Genomic DNA, 16,648 nt, shown 5'->3' with positions numbered 1-16,648 from the left:
TGTCTGATTCTTTTGTTAGCCCAGGGACCATAGCCTGCCAGGCTCCTCTGCTCATGGGATTCTCCAGGCAGCAATACTGGAGTGGGTTGCCATGCCCTCCTCCACGGGATCTTTCCTCACACTGAACTCAGCTGGTGAACTAGGCTTTGTCAATCCACATCATGTTTCAGTTTCGTTTACTTTTCACTTGCGTGAACATTAAAAAAATACTCACAAAACCCCAAACTTTTGAGTATTATGTGCTTAGCTCCGTAGAATTCAAATTTGCAATCTCTGCCTTATCCAACTAAAGGTCTGAAAGTCCCTTAAGGTAGAAATTTTACCTTTGTAGGCCCAGAGTAGATATCTTCTAAACATAGGCTGAATTAATACATCCTTTAAAAAAAAAAAAACCCACTCTACTCACATTATGGCTTTGGGGGATGCTCTGCAAAAGCCAAATCTTAAAACAAAATGTCTTAAATTACACTGAATTAAGTAAATTTTATTATAGGTAACAGAAAATGTGGTGAACTTTTATTATGGTTTTTGTATTTGCCTGTTTTCTGTGTATACTCATACTCAAGAAAGGAGACAGACAATATCAATGAAGGTTTTTAGGGAATTTCTATAGAAATAACAACAGTACAGTTTGCAGACACAGAATACATGCTATGAACAGTTAAGATTTTTGGCATCCAGTGGAATTAATTCTCCTTAATTCTAAATGATATTTTACAGAAAACCAGCAGCAACTCAGGAAGATGGCCTTAAGAAATATTCTGTCCTTTCCTAAACTTATGACAATTCAACATATTAGTACTGGGTACCTACCACATACTGTGGACTTGGGATACAAAGAGAAAATCATGAACAGTCATAGCCTCCACCCTTGAGTGTTAATCAATTTTCCTAAAGAAATAATATAAAATTTATTAATGAACATAAATCTATGGGACTGTAAGAAAGCGTTTTAGAATTCTCACTTCTTTGGAAGTTATTCCGCAGAAAACAGTCCTGAATATTAAGTAGTTTCCATGGTCAAACTGTTAGTGGGATCTCTTAGTCTAGTTCAAAGAGCTATAAAGCTTTTTTAGGGAATTTAAAAATACTGGAGGAATTGGAAGGGCTCCCATGATCATGGAGGGTGGTGGTTTCTCTCAGTGTGGTTACCAGGCCAACAGCAGAGCTGGCCTCACCTGGAACCTTGAGAGAAATGGAAATTCTCAGGCCCCACCCCAGACCCACTGAATCAGAAACTCAGGGGATGGGACAGCAATCTGTGCTTTAACAAACCCTCCAGATGATTCTGATACTCAACTTTGGGAAGCACTGATAGAGTACAATCCACTACATGTTACAGGGAATTTTTAAAGGCCATTCAGCCAAAAAGAGATGAGCAGGTGAAAGTGTTAGTCACTCAGTCATGTCTCTTTGTGACCCCATGGACTGTAGCCACCAGGCTCCTCTGGCTATGGGATTCCCAGGCAAGGGTACTGGAGTGCACTGCCATTTCTTTCCCCAGGGGATCTTCCTGACCCAGGGATTGAACCCATGTCCCCCACACCGCAGCAGACTTCGTACATACTGAGCCACCTCGGAAGCCCAAAAAGACACTAAACAGGGACTAAAACACAGGTTTCCTGTTGTCTAATCAAATTCTCTTCTACCATACCAAAACGTGTATAGTTTATTTGCCATGTTATATCCTTATGCAATTTTGAACCATGTATAAAAAGCTCAGAGAAAAAATTACTGGTTTGAAATATTTCATTCTCCATCCCCCCCTTTTTTCTAAAAATCTAAACCTCATTGGGGATTTAGATATTTTGGGAAATCAACCAATTTATTGCTAATGACAAAAGCCACCATTAGTGTGACCACAATATACATAAAAATATAGTACACACCAGGCGTTAGACAATATGTTTGTTTGTTTATTATCTGTCTGCTCTAATAGGCCGTAAGATCCAAGAGGATGCTTTATCTTCTTTAATTATTTCTCCTTCTTTTACTTTAGAACAATGCCCAGCTCTGAGGTGGCACTCAAAAAGCACTCAATTTGAATCAACAAATAAATGAACTTCAATTTTACTTGTACTATCACTTAAATTTGGGGATCTTGTTTCTCCAACTACATATTAAGTTATAGACTCAGCCTTCAATGATTCTTGAACCCATATCACCTAGAAGGTATAATATACCATACCTGTCTAACAGTTGACACTATTTTTTCTGTAAAGGGCAAGACAGTAAACATCTTGGCTTTGCAGGGCATAACATCTAGTTGAAATAAACTACTCAGCTATGCCTCTCAGAGTTAGACACAACTGAAACGACTTAGCATGCATGCATGCATGCACTGGAGAAGGAAATGGCATCCCACTCCAGTATTCTTGCCTGGAAAATCCCAGAACAGAGGAGCCTGGTGGACTGTCGTCTATAGGGTCGCACAGAGTCGGACACGACTAAAGCAACTTAGCAGCAGCAGCAGCTATGCCTCTGAAGCAGAAAGTAACCACAGACAATTTCCAAATGATGGATGTGGCTGCATCCCAATAAAACTTTACTGACAAAAGGAGGCAGCAGGGCAGATGTGGTCTGTGCCATGTAGTTTGCTGATCGCTGATCAAAGCAACAGAGCTAACAACTATTATTACTGTTATATTTTAAAGACTAAGTTAACAGATACAAATAAAAGGCTATAAACAGCTCTCTAATACCTATTTTTAAAAAGAGCACATTAATGCTTATTACTTAAAATCTATATCCTCATAAAAAATCAGGGTAAGTTGTAGACACTTACGTCAATTATTTATTTACTTAGAGGCCGGTTAAAATAAAGTTCATTCCAGTATATTTTAATATTTTTAAAACAGAGGTATAACCAAGATGGACATTAAAGAAAGCCTGCTTCCTTTACTTCCCCGACCTTGTAAGTTTCAGGGCCAAGGAAGTAGGATAATGAGCATTACTTTATTAAATACAATTCACTCTGGCACCCCAAAGCTATAAGGTTAATCTTCTCCACAGTATCCCAAAAGGCTTTAATAAGAAATATATCACTTTGTATTTCTCTTTAAAAAATATAGAGTGCTTCCTTTGTAATTACAGCCAAAGGAAGACAGACCCGGCCCACCAGCCATACTGTGTGGTCCTGCAAACCTCAGCAGCTGACATGAGCAAGGATAAATCACATGGTTAAGCTGCTGGGGAGAATGACCTTTGGACATGGAGGGAAAGGAGAGAGCCAAGAGCTGAAAGTCACCCTCTGAAGCATTATTCTATTGCAACAATCATGGCTATTGTTATTGGCATTCACTTTTCGAAGAGAGAATGAATTATTTCACTGTTGTTGTCATATCAGCTGACTTTTTTTCTTTGGTGAGTTCTGTGAACACTTTCCCCTCCATCCCCTTTTTATGAAATATAATCACTGAGTGTGCTGGTCAGTGTACACTGTACTAGAGAACAATGGCTTAATATATTCCTGGACTTTTTAAGAAAGGAAAAGAATGCCTCTCTCCCCCATCTCTCCCCTGCAAACTGAGTTATATCAAGGATCAAACAGAACCAGACTGACATATAAACACAGGTACAATGTCTCCTCTGGTTTCCTGGGCTATTGAAATGGGAACTTACCTACTCATTCATTTTTTCCTCTTCCCACTAATCCTTCCTCCAAATTTTAATTAAGGAAGAAGGCAGGATTGGGATTGACATAGATACACTATTGGTACTATGTATAAAATTAGTAACTAATGAGAACCCACTGTATAGCACAGGGAACTGTACTCCACAGGTCTGCAGTGACCTCGATGGGAAGGAAATCCAAAAAAGAGCAGATGTATGTACGCACACAGCTGACTCACTTTGCTGTACAGCAGAAACTAACACAGCACTGCAAAGCAACTACACTCCAAAAAAAATTTTTTAAAGGAAGAAGGTAGGTACTTTTCTTACCCTGTCCTCTTTGGCAGAAGCAAAAGGCAGGCAGATCTCTAGAGATGACTTTGTTGTCTAATAGATTTGAGGTGTTTTAGTTCTCAAAATGCTGACAGGGTTCATAAAATAATTTTTATGAAAACATTTATAAACTCTGAGCCACCTCACAAATGTTGATCCATTTTATTTCATTGTTTTGAGTCTCTGCCCACTCTAAATCATAATATTTGATGTAATTAGGTCATAGTTTATGGATATAAGCAAAAAAAGAATACGTTTCAGTAGGAAAACAACCTCTCGTGGATAAATGAATTAAATGTTGCCTTCTTCACTGCTGTCAGCAAACCTTTCAGAGGCACTAACCAAAGGGGAAGGTCAATTCGGATAGTTATAAACATATGACAAAGGAATTAGCTCTAGTCCATGTAGATGCAAAACAATAGCATCGTCACATAATCCTTCCCACTTTTCTTTCTTTGGCCCCTCTCTTCTGCCTGGTGTAACATATCTGCCCCAAAATAGAAAAGAACTGTGGAAAAATATAAACATCTACTCAAACACTAGGATAACATGAGGTGAAAAGGGAAAAGGGACAGAATTATCATCCACTCCATACTAAAGGTTTCCTTCCATCTCCTAACTCCCTGGATCCTGTGAAGACATTAGGTTACATGGCAAAGGATACTTAAGGTTGAAGACGGAAACAAGGTTGTTACTAACCGGATTTTAGAAACAGGGAGATCAGGACTTCCCTAGTGGTCCAGTGGCTACAACTCCCCAATGTAGGGGGCCTGGGTTTGGTCCCTGGTCAGGGAAGTAGATCTTAGATGCAACTGAGAGTTCACATTCTGCAACTAAAGATCTCACAGGCCATAATTAAGACTCAGAGCAGCTAATTAAATAAATAATAAAAAATATTTTTAAATAAGGAGATTATCTTGGATTATCTAAATGGGCTCAATACAACCACAGGTCCTTAAGAGGGAAGCAGAAGGGGAGAGTCAGAGGGAGATGTTGACTACAGCGGAAAAAAAAAGCTATAAGAGTGGATGAGCGGGGTTATGAGTCAAAAAACATAGGTGGCCTTTTGGAACCAGAAAAGGCAAGAAAATGAGTTCTACTCTAAAGACTCCACAAGGGAATGCAGTCCTGCCAATCAACCAACACCTTGATTTTAGCCCAGTGAGGCCCACGGGGGAATTGTGACTATAAAACCATAAGATGACAAAATTTGTGTTATTTTATGCCACTTGGTTTGTGGTGACATGATACAGCAGCAGTAGAAAACTAGCATATTAGACAATTATGATATAACAATTTTTTTTGACCACATATTGAGGCATATGGGATCTTAGTTCCCCAACCAGGGATCGAACTCGCATCCCCTACAGAAGAAGGGCAGAGTCTTAACCACTGGACCACCAGGGATGTCCCTAATATATCAATTCTTACATAATTGTATGAACCAGGTACCATTATTGTTTCCATTTCACAGAGGAAGATGCTGAGACAAGAGAAGTTAATGACCTTCCCAGGGTCACAGAGCCAGTAAGTGGCAGGGCCAGAATTCCAGCCCAGATAATCAGGCTCTAGCAACCACACTGCCAGCCAATAGTTAACTCTGTGAAAGATATGATGCTGCAGGGAACATCTCATGGACAAGCATATCCCGTGGCGAAAATTTAAAGTTTTATGATGAAGAGTCACGGGAAGCCCAGAGTCATCAATGTGGTCATCAAAGAAGTGAAGTGAGTTGTTACAACAATCAAGAATGTGGATATATCAGGGTCATAACAGGAGATAAGAAAATCTAATTTAAGGCCTGACTGAATCTGTGGAAAGAGACCAAACAAGAACACCCTTGTAAGATCTCTCAAGATGAGTCCTGCTGCTGCTGCTGCTGCTGCTAAGTCACTTCAGTCGTGTCCGACTCTTAGCGACCCCATGGACTGCAGCCTACCAGGCTCCTCCACCCGTGGAACTTTCCAGGCAAGAGTACTGGAGTGGGTTGTCACTGCCTTCTCCGCAAGATGAGTCCAGCTTTCTCAGTTCTTCCAGACCATCCATCCCATCCATCTGCCGTAATTAACTTCCTTCCCATGATTCAGTTCTTAGGAAGTTACCCCTGTTCCCCTTCAAGCGTCCTCCAGCTCCCAGTGTCTCTGCCATGACTCCCTACATCCTTCTCCTGGAACTGTGGTCCAGAAGGGACACTGTAATGAGTGCCAGGCAGAGACATCTGGATTTAACAAAGCGGGCCTTAGCAAACCGTTTCTTACCCGAGATAAGGATAAAGATGCGAACTGAAGATTTCATTGCTTTCCCATAAATGGTCAATAAATAGAATGTTTAACAATAAACAAATACAAGAAGAATAATTGTCACTTTTAGAAAAAAATGATCCTATTAAAATTCAAGTGATACTGGTAAATGAATAAACAACTTATTCCTAAAAATGGCACTTCATTCATTATACCTGAGTAACAGTTTAAAATCCTTCACAAAGCTTCAAAAAGCACACAACGGCTACTGATATAAACATTAAAACTAGTATTCAATTACATCTTTTAATAAATATATAGCTTCATCAGGTATTAACTTGAAAATTAAATTTATCTTTGGCAGAAAATTTAGGGGGAGAAGGTATATGCCAGAACACTGAGAGATTATTTATTACACTACAAAATCACCATTATTAAAACATCCATTTTCTGCTATGCTTAAGAAATTTAAAATTTTCAATCATAAAACAGTATTCTTCCCAACTGGCAACTGAAATAGTATTTATTTGCTTTTAAGTGGACAAAACATAAATTTAACATCATTCAATTTTTTAACAGATTGCTTATAATTGTAATTTTATTAAGCTCTTAACAAAAAAGATTTTGAAATATTTTCCCACATAACACCTTGAACTAGCTAAATTCTCCTGCCTTAGTTTATTAGGCAGGATTGAGAATCAAAGGCATTTTTGTGGTATGAATATTTTATAGCAAAGATGATACTCAATACCTGCATGGAGTTTTGTTGTCATGGGGACCATCTAGGAGAAATCATTTAAATGCCAGAATTTCAAACCCCCTGGAACATTGCCTTCAAGTCTGGCTTTACTTACAACTTGGAAATCAAAACTGTAGTGACCAATTTTTTAAAAATGTACAATCCATCTGCTTAAAAAAAAAAGTACTGACTTCACTCTTTGAAAAGTCTTAAATTTCCTTTCCATGAAAAATTCTGATGCTAGAGCATACCAAGTGGGGGGATATTGCTGCCTAGCAGTTCGTCATGGCAACTGAAGTACACACACACACACACACACACACACACACACACATTGTGAGCCTGCACTAAAGCTAGCATGATAAGACTACAGCTGAGAAGTTTGGCATGTATTTTCACTGACGCTGTCTCCTTTTTTATTTCTATTGGTATTTTAAAAGAAATCCAGCTAACTTCATCTTTTCCTTAAAGCTCACCCACAAATCACCATCAAAATAACAGGTAATTTTGCCCCAAATTAAAAGGCATCAGAGAAATGAAAATGCAAGTGGGGGAAAGGGGAGAGGCCTTGATTTCCAATTAGTTGGATGCCTGTATGTGCCATGCTGTCAGCTGGCCTGGTAGTCAAACCCCAGCCCACAGAAGCATCATAGCCAGGCTCCTATTAATAGACTGGAGACTGTATTTTCTTAAGAAATCAGATATTACGAAGTCCTCCTCAGTTTGAGTCCAAGCCACCTTATGTGAAGCCTGTCTCTAACTACACTATTCCATGAACTCTGCATTCCAGCCAAATCTGCCTGCTTGTCATTCCATACACATGCTGTGTGTCCTTCTGACTGTCCCTCGCTATACCCACCACCTGAACACTCTCTGAGCCTTTGTCCTACAGGGAGTAAAATGATCTATAAAACCATGACCAACACACAGAAATCCCTTGCATTCCTATACATTAATGATTAAAACTCAGAAAGTTAAGGAAACAATCCAATTCATCATTGCAACAAAAAGAATAAAATACCTAGGGATAAACCTACCTAAAGGGACAAAATCCCTGTATGCAGAAAATATAAAGACACTGATGAAAGAAATCAAAGATGACACAAACAGATGGAGAGATATATCACGTTCTTGGATTGGAAGAATATTGTGAAAATGATTATACTACCCAAAGTAATCTACAGATTCAATGCAATCCCTATCACACTACCAATGCTATTTTTCAAAGAACTATAACAAAAAAATGTCACAATTTGTATGGAAATACAAAACACCTCAAATAGCCAAAGCAATTTTGAGAAGGAATGGAGCTAGATGGATCAATCTTCCTAACTTCAGACTATACTACAAAGCTATAGTCATTAAGACAGCATGACACTGGCACAAAAACAGAAATACAGAACAATGGAACAAGACTGAAAGCCCAGAGAAAAACCCATGCACCTATGGGCACCTTACCTTTAAAAAGGAGGGGAGAATATACAATAGAGAAAAGACAGCCTCTTTAATAAATAGTGCTGGGAAAACTGGACAGCTACATGTAAAAGAATAAAACTAGAACACTTTCTGACACCATACACAAAAATAAATCCAAAATGGATAAAAGATATAAATGTAAGACCAGAAATGATAAAGCTCTTAGAGGAAAACATAGGCAGTACACTCTGACATACATCACAGCAAGATCCTCTTTGATCCACCTCCTAAAAAAGAGGTTTATTTGGGGGGGGGGGGATAAACAAATGGGACTTAATTAAACTTAAAAGTTTTCACATAGCAAAGGAAACGATAAACAAGATTAAAAGACAACCCTCAAAATGGGAGAAAATAATTTCAAACAAAACAACTGACAAAGGATTGATCTCCAAAATATACAGTCAGCTCATGCAGCTCAATACCAGAAAAACAAACAACCCATCAAAAAACGGGCATAAGACTTAAACAGACATTTCTTCAAAGAAGACAGATGGTCAAAAACACATGAAAAGATGTTCAACATCACTCATTATTAGAGAAATGCAAATCACAACTACAATGAGCTATCACCTCACACCGGTAAAAATGACCATCATTAAAAAATCTACAAAAAATAAATGCTGGAGAGGATGTGGAGAAAAGGTTACCCATCTGCACTGCTAGTGGGAATATAAACTGATAAGCCACTACAGAGAACAGCATGAGATTTCTTTAAAAACTAGGAATAAAACTACCATATGATTCAACGAGTTCACTACTGGGCATATACCCTGAGAAAACCATAACTGAAAGAGACACATGTAACCCATGTTCACTGCGGCACAATAGCTAGGACATGGAAGCAACATAGATGTCAACCAACAAATGAACGGATACAGAAATTGTGGTACATATGTACAATGGAATATTGTAGCTATAAAAGAGAACACATTTGAATCAGTCTAATGAGGTAGATGAATCTAGAGCCTATTGTACAGAGTGAACTAAGTCAGAAAGAGAAAGACAAATATTGTATATCAATGCTTGTGTACGGAATCTAGAAGGATGGCACTGATGAGCCTGTGTTCTGGGCAGGAAGGGAGTCCCAGACATGAAGAACAGACTGTGAACACAGTAAGGGAAGGAGAGGGTGGGACGAATTAAGACAGTAGCATGAAAACATGTACACTGTCACGTGCAAAGCAGATTCCCAGTGGCAGTTTGCTGTGTGACACAGGGAACTCAACCCAGCGCTCTTTGACAGCCTAGAGGGGTGGGATGCAGTGAGAGATTCAAGAGGGAGGGGACATGTGGCTGTGGCTGACTCACGTCGAAGTATGGCAGAAACAACCACAATATTGTAAAGCAATTATCCTCCAATAAAAATTAAAGAAAAACCATGACCAACCCCCACCCAGCAAAAGTGCCTGTATTTTTCAATATTTATTTTTTGGCACTGGGTATTACTTGTAAGCACGCAGGATCTAAAATCTATGTTGGGTCATGCAGGATCTTTAGTTGCAGTATGTGGGGTCTTTTTTTTCTTCTCTCTTTTCTAGTTGTGACATGTGAACACGTAATTGCAGCATGTGAGGTCTAGTTCCCCGCCCAGGGATTGAACCTAGGCCCCTGCATTGGGAGTGCAGAATCTTAACCACTGGACCACCAGGAAAATCCCCAAAAGTGCCTTCTGAATTGATGTAACTATCTTATTTATATTGCTTATTTGATATTAACTTTTTGCCTTCCAGAGTATTCATGGGTCTACTTCACTTCTCCCTGACACTGACCATTTAGGAAGGGGGTTATATTTTGTGATCTAATAGCTAGTTCTCCAGTTAATTGGACAACAACTATAGAAAGGACCATAGAAGATTAAGGAATATTGATAACAAACAGCATCTACTAATACCTTTAAGCAGGTCATGCCAGAGTTGTACGAGACAGAAATTTTTTTAAAAAATCATACAGGTAACCTCATGGCAACAACTCTTGAAAACACAACTGAGATATAATTTATGCATGTGGTGACATTCACTGGAATCAGAAAATCTTTAAAGCACTCCATAGAAGCTAGATATACCACAATTCTCTCTAAAGATAATGATTTTTAAAAAAAACATAAAGTAAAGATAATGATTAAAGATATTTTTCTCCTGAATTTTTTTCCAGAGAGCTTTCTGACAAAATACATAAACAAAGTGAAGTATGGTACTTGGCCATGAAGTAATATTGCATCTAGAAAGAAAAAAAAAATAGCAGTTTTCAAAGTGACTACCTTGGCCACTTGGGACATTAACTTCGAAATTTTTATTTAAGGCCAGAATAAAATTGAATATCCAAACTTTAATGGCTCATTTTCTAACAGAAATTTACAGTTCTGTGAAGTCCAAAAATATGTCTTTCATTTTTCTTGTATTACAACTGCTTACCAGACATCTCCACCAACTACTTCAAATGTAACAAGTCCAAAGCTTAAATGATGATCCATTCCATTCCCACACATACAAAACAAAAACAAAACTACTCCTTCACTCATATTTCCTGTTCCAGTTAAAAGTGCCAGTAACTGTGGTCACTCAAACCAATGGTCAGAAGCCACTGAGTCAGCGCTGACTTGCTTCTCAGCCTCAAATCCTAAATTCAACAATTTCAATATGGAAACAATATCTGTAAAACAAACATCATGGATTTAAATATCAGGGCCTCTTATTAACTATAAAACCCTTGGAAAACACATTTAATCTTATTAACTCTCAGTGAGACTATGAGTCATGTAAGATTTTTTTAAAAATAAATAAATAGGTTTTGAGATAGATTTCTATTATCCTATTATTGTTCTCTTGGAATTCACAAAACATGCTATCAGATTCAAGGTGACGGGAAATAGAAGAATGACAACAAAAACTATTTCATTTGGTTTAATTACTCTTTCCCAAACTTACTTGGCTTATTTTTAAGGAATATCCTGACATTTCTTCTTCTTAAAAAAAAAATTAGTTGTGAAATACTAACCTATTTCATGGCTGTGTGTGTGGAAACATAGGTGTCTTTTGGGGTTTCACTCTGTACTGCCTCCTACCTGTCCCACCAGTTCCTAGGGTAACTGGGGGCTCCCTGGTGTGTGCCCACCCTCTCCCCGTTAGCCTTTCACTTTGGGTCCAGAATATTGCTCAAGGCAGTTTCTGGAACTAAACAGGACAGGTTTTCGTGTGTGTGTGTGTGTGTGCATGCACATGTGTATGTGCGTGTGCACACGCATGTGCACATGACTGAAGTATAATATACCCAATCACTTCTGTACAACAATGTAACTCAGTTACACACATACAGACATTCTTTTTTCATACTCTTTTCCATTATGGTTTCTCACAGGAGATTGGGTATCGTTCCCTGTGCCATAGAGTAGGGCCCTGTTGTCTATCCATCTTATCTATATATGATAGTTTGCATCCGCTAATCCCAAACTCCCAGTCCTTCCCTCCCAAGCAGCACTATTCACAACAGCTAAAACATGAAAACCACCTAAAGGTCCAGTGACAGATAAATGATAAAGAAGACATGGTACATGTATACAATGGAATAATACTCAGTCATAAAAAAGAATGGGATGATGCCATTTGCAGCAACACAGATGCAAGCAGGATGGATCTTCTTTTAATGAGTCAGAGGCCAGAAAAAGAAAACATTCCCTATTGTGTAAGGAACTCTATATACCTTAGAGAATAAAACTCCTCTGTGTCTGTGCTTTAAGAAAAAGGTTTCAATATGTGATTAAAGCTCATGTAATATACATATCCCATACACATTAATTAAAATTCTTTCTCCTTCTGCAAATCAATTCTATTACCTAAGGATCCCACTCTTAACTTCTTTTGTTCCAACTTCGGTCACCACATCTCATCTCCCATCTAGACTATGGTCAACACCTTCCAAGATCTCAGCCATTCTCTCACCTCCTGGGTCAACCCAGAAACCTCTCTAAAACACAGGTGTGAGCAACTGCCTTTCAGGTAAAGAACACACTCCTTAGGATGCACACCCTCCTGGGTTTGGCCCCAATCCTTTTCCAATATCTTGACACACCACTCCCCATTGGCCTCTCTTGCACAGGCCTGGAAGCGGCTTTCATATTGTCGTGTCCTATGGTCCCAGCAGCTAATTTTTTTTTTTAACTGTTAATGAAATGCGTGTGCTTTCAGGGCTCTGCCTTTTCACGTATCACTCCCTTGGTCTGTGAAAACCACCCACACCCATCCCAATCTCCATCTGGCAAACAATTCATCCTTCAAAGCCAACCCAAATGTCACTTCTTCTATGAGGTCTTCCAGAATGAGTTACTCACTCCTTCTGTGGACTCCCATGGCACTTTGTTCTCAACTCTGTCCTGACGAGCTATTTAAACTCAAGAACAAAAGCGAAAGACATAAATAGTGATCTTAAAATTATTAATTCCTAATTAGTTTTTTCCACCAAAATCCTAGGCACTCCATACTTTTTCTTGATTACATATACAGAAGATCCAAGAGAAATACTGGGAACAAAGGGCCTCGACATAATCTAATAAATTCAGAAACCATCTTTTTCAAATGAATCAGGCCTGATCTCATTTTGAAATACCTGCTGGTGTCTTGACAACTTTTAAATGTCAAAGGAGTTTCAGGGAACAGCCAAAAAATTTTAAGGCTCTCCTAAGTTTCCAAAATATAATTTCTAAATTGTAACAGTCTTTTTTTCATACATGTGTAAAACTTTTAGAATTCAATGGGGAAATAAACTTTCATTTCAAAAATTAACTTTGAAATTGGGAAATAAAAACATACACCACTTCCAGGCACTAGTCATAATAATGGGTTTCCCAGGTGGTTCCGATGGTAAAGAATCCACCTACAATGCAGGAGACATAGGTTTGATCCCTGGGTAAGGAAGATCCCCTGGAGAAGGGAATGGCTACCCCATCCAGTATTCTTGTCTGGGAAATCCCACAGACAAGAGGAGCGTGCAGGGCTACAGTCCATGGGGTCTCAGATAGTCACGACTGAGATCGGTCCCAGTAACAGTCGCTACCATTTGCTGAGGGCCTCATCCCAGGGCTCCTCAGGGCAGTCCCTGCAGACTCCTGCATATAATTCCTGCAGCTACTCCATGAAGTAAGAGTCATTATTCCAATGTTTTAGATAAGAAAGTTGGTCAAAAAGATTAAGGGAACCCACCTAGATACTATCCAGTGAAGACTCAAACCCAGACCCTATGACTCCCTGGCACATGTACACATTCTATAAGCTATGATACACAACCAAAAGTTGTGTCAACTGGGTAATTTCTCTGTGAGGAAATAACCATGGACTTGCTCACTTCAAAGGGGCACCCTTCTGTAATCAGGGGGTTTTCATCTAAGACTTATATACTGATCACCAGAGAGCTAGATGAAGTTATCAAAAGTATTTTTATTTCCTCATAAAGTGAGCAACTTTAAAATTTCCTTAGAAAATGATATATAAATATTTTTATAATTTGGCAGAACACTGAACTCAATTTAAGAAAAAATCTAGTCTAAATCAAAGGAGTTTTTTAAGCTAAAGTTTATCTAAAAACAAATAAGAGGGCAGAAATCTTGCAGTTCATGTAAGAATTGCTGGAAAGAAAAGTCTAGAAAATACTAAACCGAGGTTTTGTAAATCCAGCTCTGTTTTTCTTTATTTCTCCAATCAAATTGATATTTCTCATTTTGACTGAACATGACAAACAATTTAGACTTACATTTCCCTCAATCTACTTGGTTCGCTTCTTTTTTGTCAGGTATTGGGTGATCATAAAAAGTATTGTGAGTCTTCCATGAACACAAGACTTCTATATCATAACACAGACCTTGATTATAACTACTTTGCAAATACATATTTATCTTCACACACAGTCTTTCTTTAACTGGAATGGAGATAATTATAAAATATGTTTGCTTATTTATACTTTCTGAAAATGCGGCAATAAATCACAGATACATCCACTAGGAAGACAGCATTCTAGTCTTCCTTAAATTTTATGGATACTTAGTCATTCATAAATGCTTCAAACTGACCAATATTTTCACCTTTGTGATGACTCACATGAATTATTTGGTACTTGATTTTTCACAAGAATAAGACCATAAGAAAAAAGAAGATGCTACATTCGATAAAGTAATGAATAAATCAAGTAAGAATTATAATCACAGAATTCTGCATATTATTTAAATTGCTTATGAAAGAAGAAATATTTGATAAGCAAAATAATTTAAAAACCATTTTAACACTCTCTCATTTTACTGAGTCAACCCCTATTTGTTGAATACCTGGTATGTACCATATTCCACCCTTCAGGGATGCAGTGGGTTGCACCTCTTAGATAAGCTAGAAAGAGTAAACAGTGACAAGTGAGATGAACACTATAAAGGAAGAGAAATATATGGTGTTGTGGCTTTTGTGTAAAATAAGTTTTGAAAAGGAAACAAGCAGACAAAGTAGGGAAAAACAGCAAACAAGAAGTTTCCAAGTAAAAGAAGTAACTCCCTGAGGGGATCCTGGGCACAAAAGCCTTTCTGTGTCCCGTTCTGAGTTCCAAAGGGCAGGTTCAAACAGTTGCTAACTGGGGAGAAGAGGGATGAAGAGACAATAGAGGAGCCCTAAGAAACAATGTGTGGCACTGGGGCAGGGTCCTGGTTCCCCCTCAAAGGAAACACAAAACAGTATCTTTGAGCTCTTCTGCAGAACTAAAGCCCCCACCAAATGGAAGATGTTCCAGAGAGAAGGTCACAGTTCAATAACCTTGAGAATCACAGATCACGAGACCATGGGACTCCAGAAGATGTCTCGGTTTAAGGACTGCAGGCCCTGCGTGCACCCTGATCCTTGTGGTCCCCTCCCAAATGCACCTGGGTTGGGACACGCAGTTTTGAGGGCATTAACACTCTGTAGCTCCCTTTGCTTGGCAAAGCAATAAAGCTATTCTTTTCTACTTCACCCAAAACTCTCTCCAAGATTCAATTTGGTACCAGTGAACAGAGACCAAATTTCGGCATCAATAACAGGCAAGCAAGTCCAGAAGCTTCAGGGACAAGTCACACAAGGCTGGAGAGCGGCCCATATGGGGAACCAAGCAGGTCTCCCTGTGGGATCAAAGGACTCACTCCCCTCAGGTGCTGGGAGGGGTCAGCCTCCTCTGCCCCCGCTTTAGCCTCTGCTAAAGGAAATGCCCTTCCCTGGTCACACCTCCTTCCTGTGTCATTGAGGGACTATCCAACCCACGGTCTAGAAGCCTGGCCCTCTCACCCAGCTGGGGACAGTTCTGGAGGGCCTCACGACTCCAAAGCTTCCACGGATGGCGGGACCTGCTGTGAGCCCTGCACAGCAGCCCCTCCTCCCTGCACTCAACCAGGCCTTCTTCTCCACCCCTCCCTGCCACGTGGGTTGATATCAAGGGCAAGGGTATTCCCCGACAAATGTCTCATACAGGAAACTCCCTCTCAGAGTCTGCTTTCCAACTCTGGGACCCAGTGTGAGCGGGATGAGAGGTGAAAATGATGACAGAGGACAGCACACTCAGGGCTCCACCTGGAACTCAGCCTAAGGGTTTACACTAAAGGTGTGACAGATAAGATCACTATTTACATCATCAGAGGCGAATCCTAAAGAAGGACAAGAGAATACAAACAGCAAACATCAGGGGAAAAAAAGTCACCCACTAGGAATTTCTCCCCAGACTTTGAGGCCAGGTGATCTGATCATCAGGGTAGATGTACTCAAAGTCTTTTATGGAAAGGAAATTATCTGAAATTCTGATACAATAGGACTAAACTCCAGTCTGTGTACTGTTGGTCATCCAACCCTTATACAGGAATTGTGAGGCTCAAAGGCTTTAGGTTAGAAATACTAGAGCATTCATCAAAAAATTCTTGTGTGGAATCATATAACATAAAAGAAAAAAATCCCATTCCACATATCATAACAGCTGTTTTCTAGTAGAAAAATTAACAAAAAGAAAAATCCTTCTTGTTAAGACTTTGCAATTTTAATATTTCAGGCAGTGTAAAAGTCACACCAAAGAAAATTTATTGAAAATATCTCCATGTTGCCACCTTTTGGTGTTTTTGTATGTAACACCTTTGGGGGCTCTGTTTTTTTGGTTTACAAGTTACATAAAAGATGGTGGCAAATAAGCCATAATTCTGCCAAAGATAATTCATTAGATGTGACGCATACAAGCCCATTCTAAATATAGTCTTTTATTGAGATAT

General features: G+C 39.1%; 1 protein-coding gene and 1 non-coding gene across 4 annotated transcripts in view; both read right to left on the bottom strand.

Annotated features, from left to right (window-relative positions):
- The window catches only part of BICC1 (BicC family RNA binding protein 1), a 359,182-nt gene that overhangs the window by 115,095 nt on the left and 227,439 nt on the right, over positions 1–16,648 (bottom strand). The gene's annotated exons all lie outside the window — the stretch shown is intronic.
- TRNAG-CCC (transfer RNA glycine (anticodon CCC)) lies at positions 9,980–10,051 on the bottom strand. The gene has a single exon. It is a non-coding gene; the product is annotated as a tRNA-Gly (tRNA).

This window comes from Odocoileus virginianus, chromosome 7, assembly GCF_023699985.2.
Source record: "Odocoileus virginianus isolate 20LAN1187 ecotype Illinois chromosome 7, Ovbor_1.2, whole genome shotgun sequence".
NCBI classification, from domain to species: domain Eukaryota; kingdom Metazoa; phylum Chordata; class Mammalia; order Artiodactyla; family Cervidae; genus Odocoileus; species Odocoileus virginianus.
Note: the sequence above shows the minus strand (reverse complement) of the source record. Positions and strands in the feature narration are given on the sequence as shown.